The following is a 12187-nucleotide window of genomic DNA, read 5'->3' on the forward strand; positions in this document are numbered from 1 at the left end:
TGTCTCTGTTAGGTCTCTTAAAGGATACCACAGCTGAACAAACAGAAAGATCCAGTGTGTAGGGGGTTAAAAGTACATACTGTGACCTCCTCCTTTCCCCTCCGACTGCTGCCATTCGTGGACCATTCATGCCGGTGTCCCGGCGACTTGCTTGACCCTTGACCTGGATATAAATCTTCCTCTCTTCACTTCTGGCCGGCGCATAGCGATCGGCTCAGAAGCACGCTGTCCCCTGCGTCTAATCTGGGCTGCGTGTGCGCTCCACTACACCAAGCGTCACATGATTATCATGAGGGACAAAGTCCTGAAAGAGGGACAAATGAGGAAGAAAGAGGGACAGAAGGACAGGGCTCCCAAAGAGGGACTGTCCCTCCAAAAGTGGCACAGTTGGGAGGTATGATCACAATAGATATGAGCAGAGTTCCACATATAGATAGCAGCAGGGCAGCAGTCAGCCAATACAGATTCAGGGGCTGTAATAGAAGAGGCAGAGAGGTGGCTGGCACTCGGTGCTGGCTACCATCCAACAATCTGTCCCCTGGGATTGTAGTGTGCTCCTGCTTATCAGACTTGATAAACAGAAGTAGATTCAAAAAGCTCTGGGCACCAAGACATCTACTACCAGTGACTTATTAGACAGATACAGGTACACGGTTAGGCAAAGGGAGGGGTGGGTCAACAGCCGTTTCACTGATAACCCGCTTCTTCAGAAACCCCGTTACCATGCTCAATTCCCCTTAAATAGAGAAATCTATAAGTCATAGTCACTCACCCACCACTGGAAAAGTTCAAACACGCCGATGGACTCGCCGCGTGCTTCGTCCTGTTAAGCCACGCCCCTTCTGGGTGCATCACCTAGCTCTGTTCAGCCAATCGGTTACCTAGGCTTTCGCCCAATCATTGCGCAGACCGGGTCGTCACATGGTGGGTCTTTTGGATGGTTACAGGAGACGCCAGGAAAGGTTGCTTGGCTACCGCTGCCTCTACAATACAGGCACTTTGCGGTTTAGACAGTCTGCGGATAGTTCTCCGTTATTCCTGCCTTGGCATCTCTCATTCTGTGGATTGAGCCTACAGAAGAATATATACGAAAGTGTCAGTGACAATTAAAATATACACACATAAAACAGGAAATTAAAAACAAACAATAATTCATCATGACTGTCATAATAATAGTGTAAGCAGTCTATATCAACCAGTAGTTGGAACATCTTAGTATAAAAAAGCATATAGAGTTGAAAATAATGAAGTTATTACCCAAAAACTGAGTTAGTCTCTATTAAGGTTCCCATATATGGTAGATCGGGATTGGATCGTTTTACATGTAACTTTTCAGTAACGCTCCAAAAAGCAATACAACTCATTTCTCTAATTCAGACCTAGCCTGCCACAAGCTTTTACGCGTGAAATACGTTTTGCTTCCTCTTGACTTTTTTTAAGCCCAAGAATCGTAGAGAGCCTGATGTCCCTCCCTGTTCATCATTCATATGGGCTATTAACCGTCCCGCACCTTTTTTCATTTTTAGAGAATCCACATGTTGTTGAAACCTAGTACACAGCTGTTGGGTTGCCATGCCTATATAGAAGCGATTACAGGGGCATAGGATTGCGTAAACGACAGAAGTCGATCGACAGTGGATAAAATCTCTAATGCGTAGCTGTTCGCCTCCCAGGGTTACCTTCTTCCCCGGTACAAATTGGGCGCAATGGTTGCAGTTACCACACTTGTGATTACCCACTGGTCGAGCTCCAGTAGGCCAATCCTTTTGTTTTTTCTCCCTCAACTCACTTCTAACTAGCATGCTCCCAATTGTATTTGCCCTGCGGAAGGTTACCAGGGGCTTGTCTTGCAATATTTGTCTCAATTCAGGGGACTCTCTCAGGTCGCCCCAATTTCTTTGAACCGAGGTACAAATATTCTTTGCCATGGTAGAAAAATCAAACACAAATGGGACATTTGCTATCTGAGCCACACCTGTAGCTTTCATCTTTTTTATTTTGGTGTTTCTTCTCTCCCTTTTTCCCCCTTTCTCAGATGTGCACTTGATCTTCAATTGGCTTGCTTGAAAGCTTTTTGAAAGTTTGAACCACTAATGAAATTGGGTAGCCACTTTCCAGAAATCTTAGGCCTGTGGGCATGTTTGAACTTTTCCAGTGGTGGGTGAGTGACTATGACTTAAAGATTTGTCTACTTAAGGGGAATTGAGCATGGTAACAGGGTTTCTGAAGAAGCGGGTTATCCGTAAAAAGGCTGTTAGACTCACCCCTCCCTTTGCATATCCTTGTACCTGTATCTGTCTAATAAATCACTGGTAGCAGACGTCTTGGTGCCCACAGATTCAGGGGCAAAACCAGGATTTTCAAGGGGGGGATACAGGCCTGTTTCTAGGACTATGGGGCCCGTGCGGCCGCCCTGAGTGCTGAGGGAGGGGGGGCACTGTGATGGAGGGGGAGCCACAGCTGTGGGGAGGGTGGCCCAACCTCTCCCTTCCTTCCTCTCCTGGGCTGCCCTCCATGCCCTCCCCTCTGCTGCAGACTGAGCGCAGCAGGAAGCGCTATATACAGCAACTCACCTTCCTGCGTTCCAATCACCGATCACTTGCTGCTGGTCTCCTCCTCTGCATAGCGCAGCATACACATTCTACTTCCTGTTTAGCACCTATGCCTGGCTACCTATACTGGGGGAACCTATACCTGGCTACCTATACTGAGTGCAACTAGACCTTGCTAACCTATGCTGTGGGCACCTTTACCTGACTCCACGGGGGAGATTTTTACACCCTCGCCCTGGGTGCATTTTTGCCTAAAAACTGCCCTGGGGGATTCCTGAAAGGTCTCTCTCAACACAATACACACAATATAATAATATGGTAGGGATTAGAATTTGAGCTCCTCTGAGGACAGTCATTGACATAACTATATACTATGTAATGTGCTGCAGAAGATGTTACTGTTATATAAATTCATAATAGTAGTTAGAAGGAGACAATATTACTGTTTTATTTTTGAGAGTAGAGTAGTGTGGGAGAGAGATGGAGGGAAAGGAGACAGGGGAAGTGAACTAATTGCAAGCTGTGATGATCCGCTCGGCTGGCTGCACAGGCAGACAGCTGTTTGACCATTCCTTGTGTCTGAGGGATGCAGGTCTCTGAATAAGAGACCTGACTTTGTCTTGCAAGTTCCAGACCTGCTCTGTTGCTGAGGGATTTGCATACATTGGTTATGCAAATCATCTAGCTGCTGGCAGTATAAAGGTTGAGATTACCCACAGTCCTTTGCTGGTCATTTCTTCAGGGTTTGTTGTAAACACTCCTAGAGTGTCAGCCATGCCATTTCTTGTTAAAGCTATCTTAGAGTAATTCTCTGAACTGTACTAGGCAGTTCCTAGTGCAGTTCGATTGCATATCTGTTTTGTCTGTCTGTTGCGATTGTCCTGTCCCAGCGGTGGTCGACAGGAAATCGTTCTGTTTGTCTGGGTGCTAACCGGGGCAGCGGTTGCTACCGGTAGCCCCTTCTGATCTGTCTTGCTTGGATCGCACTCGCTAGCGCTGTGGATCCTTCTGTTCTGTTTTCCTGGATCGCACTAGCCTCTAGCGGTAGTGCTGTTGATCCTTCTGATCTGTCTTGCCTGGATCGCACTAGCCTTGCGCTAGTGCTGTGGATCCTTCTGTTCTGTTTTCCTGGATCGCACTAGCCTCTAGCGGTAGTGCTGTGGATCATTCTGATCTGTCTTGCCTGGATCGCACTAGCCCCTAGCGGTAGCGGCAGTGGATCCTTCTGATCTGTAATCGTGTTCCTGAACTCGGATAGCACTCGCTCTGGCGGAAAGAGCAGTGGATCCTTCCTCCCTTATTCCTGTTTTCCGTTTGTCTGTTTTGTCTGATACGAACGCTTGCTGTAGGCTCGGTGAGGTAACCGTTAAGCAAGCGCTCGCGTTCTCTGTTTCGTGTTTGTCTGTCGGTGGTTAGTTAGGGTAGCGTGCTTGTCTCTGTTGTGCTTATCACGCGGAGCCCGCGCTGTAAACGCGTTCGCTGTTGCGAATGAGTGCGGTGTTCGCGTTTAGTTAGCGTTTGTTATTTTCTTTATCATTCTCATTGTTGTTTTGCTGTGCCTTTGCTCCTTTTGTGTTCTGTTCTAATCTGTCTTGTGTCACTTCTACCGATCGCCTTTCTCGTGATCGCATTCCTACTTTTGTTTCTGCCGATGTGTGTTCACTGTCGCAGGGTCGCGACTAGATTGGTGAACACACATTTGTCCTGTACCTGTGCTCTTTCTCTTAAGGGCTGTTCAGCCTCGCATTGTCTTGATCTGTACAATCCCCATCTGGCATCTGTGGCCGTGCAGCGGTTGTACTCGTCTGCACTCCACAGCGCCATCTGCCGGTGGGAATTGCCCTCTACTGGTGCTTGCACCAAAACTGGGTTCCCCCCTTCATACGCTTGTGGAGGATTTCCACCGTGTCAGCGCACGTCTTGTGCGCTGATCACGGCGATTATTCCGCAATCGTTACACAAGCATTGTTATCTATATCCACTGGCCTCTGCAGCATATTCAGTGAATACAGATAATAATGAGGACAGCCAGCATCTGTAATAATAGGGGAAGTGAATCCATCTGCAAGGTCCCATTTTCCTTCTTTACAATCACACAGCAGGGGCACAGGGCTGTGCTTATACCTGGCTCTGTGCTCTGTCAAGTTCCTCAGAGCTTCTCCATGCTCTGCAAACGCACTACTGCTAAATCCAAAGTCACCTGTAACTGGAAAAGAAAGTGGATGGGGCTGCACATATTACTGCAGGCAGCAGCTCGGTACTGTGAGCTGCAGGATGCTTGCTGACGTTTTGGTGTCTCAACTTGTGACTATTCCAAGACTGAGGGGGAATTCTGGGCACCAGTAATCCCCCCAAAACTTGCCTATGAGATTAATGACAAACACAAGTGTAACAGAGCCTGTGATATATGGATATTCTCACCTATCCAACAATGATTGTTGATTCAGGAAGTGTCAAGGTGTGATCATGTCACATTTCATTGCGCCAGGACCAGACCGAGGCATAGGCGAGAGAGGCTCCAGCCTCAAGGCGCAGTGTAGGAGGGGGCACACAACTCATTCAGCTATTATTCTCCTATTGTGTTTGAAGCAGAGAGAAATAAGAAAAAGGGGATACAGGGCAGTGACTGCAAACCAGATAACTAGAGATTTAGGTGTGTGTGTGTGTGTGTAGGGGTTGGGGGCCCTGGGGCGCCTCTTAGTCTAATAGCAATCGGCGTGTGACGGCTGGGTTGGAGGGATGGAGGGGTGCAATTTGGTGTCTCAGCCTCGGGTGCTGGAGCACTTCCTGCTCCCCCCTAGCTTAGTGTGTAAAAGCAGAGTATATCACTGCAGAAGCTGTGCTCTCACCTCTCCACTGGAGTCGCTAGATGTATAGCTACCTTCAGAAGCAAGTGGTGTTTGAGCAATGACTGCATTCACAGGAGGGGCACTTAGGCACTGAATTTACAGTAACTGTAAAAGGGGTAAGGGTATCGCCATTTTTACCCAGGAGGGTGATCATGTACAAACAAGTGGTTAGCAAACTCGCCTTGCAGCACTGGGTCCCTGGTTTGAATCCCAGCCAGGTCAACATCTGCAAGGAGTTTGTATGTTCTCCCCGTGTCTGTGTGGGTTTCCTCTGGGTACTCCGGTTTCCTCCTGCATCCCAAAAACATACAGATAAGTTAATTGGCTTCCCCCTAAATTGGCCCTAGACTATGATACACACATATACATAGGACTATGGTAGGGATTAGATTGTGAGCCCCTCAGAGGGACAGTTAAAGCGGAATAAAACCCAGCATTTCTACTGTGCTCTAATAGATTATTTACAGCATATTTTATACAACCAGCATTTTTTTTTTTACTAGAACTGCATTCAAAGGGTTAACACAGGCTTTAAAAGCTTCCCTGTCTGCAGAGCTGGCTGCTTCCAAAACTTTACATAATGTTATCTAGTGTTTAATTGTATCAAGTCAAGAATGTAAACAAAGCCTTCTCTCACACTGCCGCCTCTGCTGAACAAAGTCAGACAAGCATAAATGCTATCTGATGCTTTCTGATTAATTTAGAGGATGAATAAAGCAGTTATAAATAAAATGCAAAATCAGCTCTCAGAGTAAAATTAGTGTACTTTAGGAATGTATAATTTCTAAATGAATAATAATACTTATGCACAAAAGCAAATACGCTAACCCTATGGCATATAAAAAGTAGGAAAACATGTTTGTATTGAATATTATGTCAGGGTTTGATACCGCTTTAAAGAGAGTCTGAAGCGAGAATAAATCTCGCTTCAGACCTCATAGATAGCAGGGGCATGTGTGCCCCTGCTAAAACGCTGGTATCCCGCAGCTAAACGGGGGTCCCTGACCCCCCAAATCCCCTCCGTGCAGCGGGGGATTACTTCCTGTTTGAGGCAGGGCTAACCGCCGCAGCCCTGCCTCACGCGCATCTATCAGACGCGTACCTCCGCCTCTCCCCCGCCCCTCTCAGTCTTCCTTCACTGAGAGGGGCGGGGGAGAGGCGGCGAGGCGCCGCTGGTAGACGCGACTGGAGGCAGGGCTGCGGCCGTTAGCTCTGCCTCCAGGAGGAGCAAAATCCACAACCAAGTTGGTCGTGCATTTTGCCAGGGGGGATTTGGGGGTGAAGGGACCCCCGTTTAGCCACAGGATAGCGGCGTTTTAGCAGGGGCACACATGCCCCTGCTGAATATAAGCTCTGAAGCGAGATTTATCTCGCTTCAGAGTCTCTTTAAGGACCAAAGACAATATACTCTTTACAGCGCTGCGGAAGATGTCGCTGCTATATAAATACTAAAAAATAAAATAATAATAATGTTTATAGGAATTAAATATCTTAATTAATAAAATGTAATAACATTTGAAAACTTTATGAACAAATTTAAATATAAAACTATTTGCAACCTTTAAAAATGTTTTTTATACCATAACAATTTGACCACTTCCAGCAGTTCTTATGCATGCCTTGGAACAGTCAGCTACACAGGAAAACAATTGCAATCCCTTATCCCTATCACTATCAGGGTTCATCGGATGACCTGCACCAGTCTCCAAAGGGTACACACATACGTGCATCTGTTCACTGTAGTGCATGTGGAGCCCCAGACACCTAACGGCATTAGGGCTTGTTTCCACTAGCCGCCACGAGTGGCTTGTAGACACGTGGTGGCACGTCCTTTTCTGTGACTACGCAGATGAATCCAAGAAGCCGTGCCATGCATAGCTATGGGATTAGCTGCCTCCAGCACAAAAAAAATGCTGCAATTCGTACGGGGGCAGCATTATCCCCTATGGCAGATTTTCCCCGTGCGATTTGCTAGCGGGAAAACTCTGTGGAATCGGCCCAATTTCTGCTGCAGTAGAAACAGGCCCTAACAGATCTCTTACGTGTCTGCAAGCTTGCGTGGCTGATTGATCGCGTAACTAGTTAGCCTGGAGGAGTCTCGGTCTTTATCGGACATTCAGTGCAGCTGGAGAGACATGATGACAGACAAGCAAAGTTACCTAGCACACAGCAGCCAGTCAGTACCACAGAATGTCATTAATTCCTACTATTTTTTTACATGAAAAATAGCTTCTGCGTAAAATATTTAACTTTTCAACCTTGATCTCCCTCCGCCATGCCACGGCCCGGGTTTGGGTACACTTTGTACACCTTTTTTAAAGGGATTGTGGTTGCAGATTTCCCCTAAAAGTTTCAGAACTTCGCCCTGCCATTAAAGTCAATGTGCTCATTGGTTCGCTTTCGCTACGCGCACATTTTTAGCGACGTCCGCAGACACTTTCACGAACCTAAAGTCTTGATGTTCGCAATGGCTGCTTCTCTGCACCAAACTAAAAAAGTAAAGAAGGGGGAGCATAAATACTACCTGGAAACTCCATTCCAATTTAAAGGAAAGATTCAAGCTACTTAAAAAAAATCAACTTACCCGGGGCTTCCTCCAGCCCCTGGCAGCCGTCCTGTGCCCTCGCTGCAGTTCTGCATCTACCTGGTGACCAGGGGTCTTGTCCGGTGCAGTTGCAGAACTCCGCCAGGTCGACTTTTACTGCGCCTGTGCGAGAGCCGCTCGCAGTCACGCTGATGTCATTTGGAGTGTACTGGAGTGTACCGTACCGGAATTCAGGCAACCAAAAGTCTCAACTAACGGGCATGCCTGAGGGATAACGAGGACCTCTGTTAGGGGGCATTTTGTGGTTGCTAGCAAGTGGTAAATTACTTACCGAGGCTCCAGGGATGGCTAGCAGTCTCCCTCTATCTCCCCATAGGCCCCTGGTGGCTTCCGGCATCTGTGTACGGAAGCGGAGTGTCACATGACCTGATGCGGGTCAGCTGACACTCCAGCTTCTGTGCACTGGGGAAGCTGGAAAGCTGCTCCGAAGCCTGTGGGGAGATAGAGGGACACTGGAGCTGTGGTAAGTATTTTAGGGGGGAGGTTTGTGCTATTTCGGACAGTTGCTCGAGCAACCGGCAAGCACATATATCTGGCATCAGGTGATCCCTGCCGTTGCCGGATACCGGGGACTTAGCTGTATATGAAATAGACTCATTACATGCAAAGTGAGATATTGCAAGCCTTTATTGGTTATAACTCTGATGATTATGGCTTACAGCTTATGAGAACCCCAAAATCAAAATCTCAGACCATTAGAATATTGTGAAGATGGTCAATATTCTAGGCTCAAAGGCTATCATTCATAAAGGCAGTGCGATAAAAATAATCTGGGAGGGAAAATACCGCATTCGGTATTTTAGACTTCTGTGTGCTGATTCATAAACATTTTCACAGCTGCGGTAGAGATGTGGAGATTTTCCGAACTGAGCTGTCGGAGTTGTTACATTAATGAACAGCTGGTTGATTTGTTACATTCCTGTTCTCCGTGCAGACAGCGTTACAATAAAAGGCAGCCCCAGCATCCCTTTAGATGTGCATTTTTTTTACTGCCTCAGACAGCCCTGAATCTTTTCTTAATCTGTCTATTAGTCTTTCTAAACAATCTATGTAATTGCCACAACTTAGAAAAACGTCAAGAAACTTTACACATGCAGGCTTTCTGAAGTGAAATATATTTGAAAACAGGTACCCAAGAGGTAAAAAACCCAGCCTGGGTATTCCAGGATGCCTTGTTTGTTCTGCTCACACTGCTGCTGCCTGGGGGAGATCTGTCCCCCATTAACTTAGCTGTTATCCGCTGGCTTATCGCCACTTCAAAGCAGGCGGCATTTCTTTGTGTCAATACCGGCTGCTCTTATCTTTATGAATTGACACTTATTACATTTTGCACATGTGCTGGAGGTGTTCACTGCACAAGGCGGTGATTTATCTCACTGCTCGGGAATGTCAGCTTTTCATACGGAAACAGCTATTTTATGGACACTTTGTTAAGTGCTCGGGAAAGTCTGCTGTTTTCAGCATTACCGCATGCGGGAATGCTTTATGAATGATCAGAGTTGGGACAAGGTCCTCCAGCACCCAAGGCTGAGACACCAAAGTGCGCCCCTCCATCCCTCCCACCCAGGGGTCTAGTCCTGGAAAAACAGGTGAGTGGACTCACCCCAACCCCGAACCCCCCCTCCCCCCAACCCCGTAAAAGTGCAGCTGCAATCCAAGTCGCCAGGCCAGGGAGGCATTCATAGAGGGGGACGCAGATACGTAGTTAGGGAAAACAGCACCTATGGCAAGCCATGAAATGTGCCCCCCCCCCCCCATAGGACTTAACTCTATAAGAAGATCAGATGAAACAGTAGAGAAAACAATATATATGATGGTGATGCTGATGTCATAGTGGGCACACACACCACACACACAGAGTTCTGGAAAGTGGTCTGTGGTTTACTGGTTGGGCTAATAAAGTACCTCTCTTTACCTTGGTAGAGAGCTGCCTCTAGTCTCAGACTTAGCTCTAAATGCATCTCTGTGCACACTGTCCAGCACAGCAAGTGTATGGGCGCACTCTGCTCTGCCTCCCTCTCTCCCATCCCATCAGCCCCAGCGTCACACCAGCACCGATCCATACTGCGACTGGCCAATCACAGGAGGGGAAGACCGGCTGGCAGCCAATTAGCGAGCAGCGCTGTGCTGGCTGATGCTCTATGGCTAGCTGTGCCCTGCCGGACAAAGTATGTGTATGGAGAGGTGAACAGTCGGGACTCGCGCAGCAGGCAGACAGACTTGGCTGGGAGGGAGGGAAGAACCACTGGCTGCACAAACTCTTCCATTCACTCCTCACTGATGCACCCCCTGGGGAGAAGTGACAAGGGGCGCCTATAGGCACCCTGCAAGATATGCGTCTGGGCGGCCCTGATGGCAAGCATGTGTCCAGCTAGGGTGGACAACGTCCACCCTCTGAAAAAAGCAGGTGGACGTCGTCCACCCGCATTCACGCAGGACTCGATCACTGCTCCCACCCCAGTTGTCACACACTGATTGCTATTAGAGAAAGGGGTGCCCCAGGGCCCCCAACACCTTAATCTCTTGTTACTGGCTTGAAGGCACTGCCATGTATTCCCTTTTCTTATTTCTCTCTGCTTCAAACACAATAGGGGAATGATAGCTAAGTGATTTGTGTGCCCCCTCCTACACTGCGCCCTGAGGCTGGAGCCTCTCTCGCCTCTGCCTCGGCCCGGCCCTGTGAATGATACCCATTGTGTCAGACTCTAATCAGCTAATTCATCCAAAACACCTGCAAATAGTTCCTATTAGTGATGGGCCAAACCTCCGATTTTAGGTTCGCGAACTTCCGCGGAAGGTTCGGTTCGCGGAAAAGTTCGCGAACCGCAATAGACTTCAATGGGGAGGCGAACTTTGAAAAATAGAAAAAATTATGCTGGCCCCAAAAGTGATGGAAAAGATGTTTCAAGGGGTCTAACACCTGGAGGGGGGCATGGCGGAGTGGGATACACGCCAAAAGTCCCAGGGAAAAATCTGGATGTGAAGCAAAACAGCGTTTTAAGGGCAGAAATCACATTGAATGCTAAATTGCAGGCCTAACGTGCTTTCAAACATCTTGCATGTGTATACATCAATCAGGTAGTGTAATTAGAGTACTGGGCAAAGAAATGAACAGCGCTACTTAAAAACAGATGAGTGCCTACCTGCAAAAGAGTGCAAGCCCCACTTATGGGATAAAATACACACTGAGCATACACATGACCTGTCTACCACTTGGAGGATGTTGGTTTCCTGTAACAGCTTGCATGAAACTTGTTAAGTACTCGTCCCTCCCACTGTCGAAGAAGTCTTACCTCCATGGAAGGGGACCTAACACTAACTAAATCCTACCTATGCATATGCATAGCCTGGGCGCGCTACCAAGTAAAATTGAAAATTGCGCAAAAAAGTGGGATCAGCGCATCACCAGGCCGCCTCCGAATGGCCTCTGCTCAGAGATGCGCTGAGCCCCCCCAGAAACTACAAACGCACCTTGAACCCAAACAGAGGCTCTGCATATACACCAAAAGCAAAGCTGTTAAGTGGGAGTTAGTGTTAGGTCCCCTTCCATGGAGGAAAGACTTCTTCGACAGTGGGAGGGACGAAGGACGCTTGCGGCAGGGCAAGAGAGAAGTTGTATGGCAAATTGGGACAGCTCTGGCCACAGGTCAAGCATGCGCAACCAGTAGAGCAAGGGTTCATCGTCGCTGCTCGCAGTCGCAGTGTGTACATCCACACTTAAGGCCAGGTAGTCGGCTACCTGCCGGTCCAGGCGTTGGTGGAGGGTGGATCCCGAAGGGCTACTGCGAGGCGTTGGACTAAAGAATGTCCGCATGTCCGACATCACCCTGAGATCGCTGGAGCGTCCTGTCCTTGCCTGCGAGGACTGGTGAGGAGGATGAGGAATACTGCCAGTGGTACCTTTATTGCGTTGTACTGTCACATCACCTTTAAATGCATTGTAAAGCATCATTGACAGCTTGTTCTGCAAGTGCTGCATCCTTTCCGCCTTGTGTTGAGTTGCTAACAGGTCTGCCACTTTGTGCCTGTACCGAGGGTCTAGTAGCGTGGCCACCCAGTACAGGTCATTCGCCTTGAGTTTTTTGATACGGGGGTCCCTCAACAGGCTGGACAACATGAAAGAGGCCATCTGCACAAAGTCGGATCCAGATGTACTCTCCATCTCCTCTTGCTCTTCCACA

The 12187-nt window shown here is 48.0% G+C and overlaps 1 protein-coding gene across 1 annotated transcript in view; it reads right to left on the reverse strand.

Moving 5' to 3' along the window:
* The window catches only part of LOC137526001 (uncharacterized), a 110652-nt gene that overhangs the window by 74939 nt on the left and 23526 nt on the right, over positions 1-12187 (reverse strand). Inside the window, exons 2-3 of the mRNA XM_068247211.1 lie at positions 5583-5692; positions 773-1071 (exon numbers count right to left, since the gene is read on the reverse strand). The gene's annotated coding sequence lies outside the window, so the exon portion shown is untranslated. The remainder of the gene's footprint in view (positions 1-772; positions 1072-5582; positions 5693-12187) is intronic.

The sequence above is a fragment of the Hyperolius riggenbachi genome, chromosome 7, assembly GCF_040937935.1.
Source record: "Hyperolius riggenbachi isolate aHypRig1 chromosome 7, aHypRig1.pri, whole genome shotgun sequence".
Taxonomy (NCBI): domain Eukaryota; kingdom Metazoa; phylum Chordata; class Amphibia; order Anura; family Hyperoliidae; genus Hyperolius; species Hyperolius riggenbachi.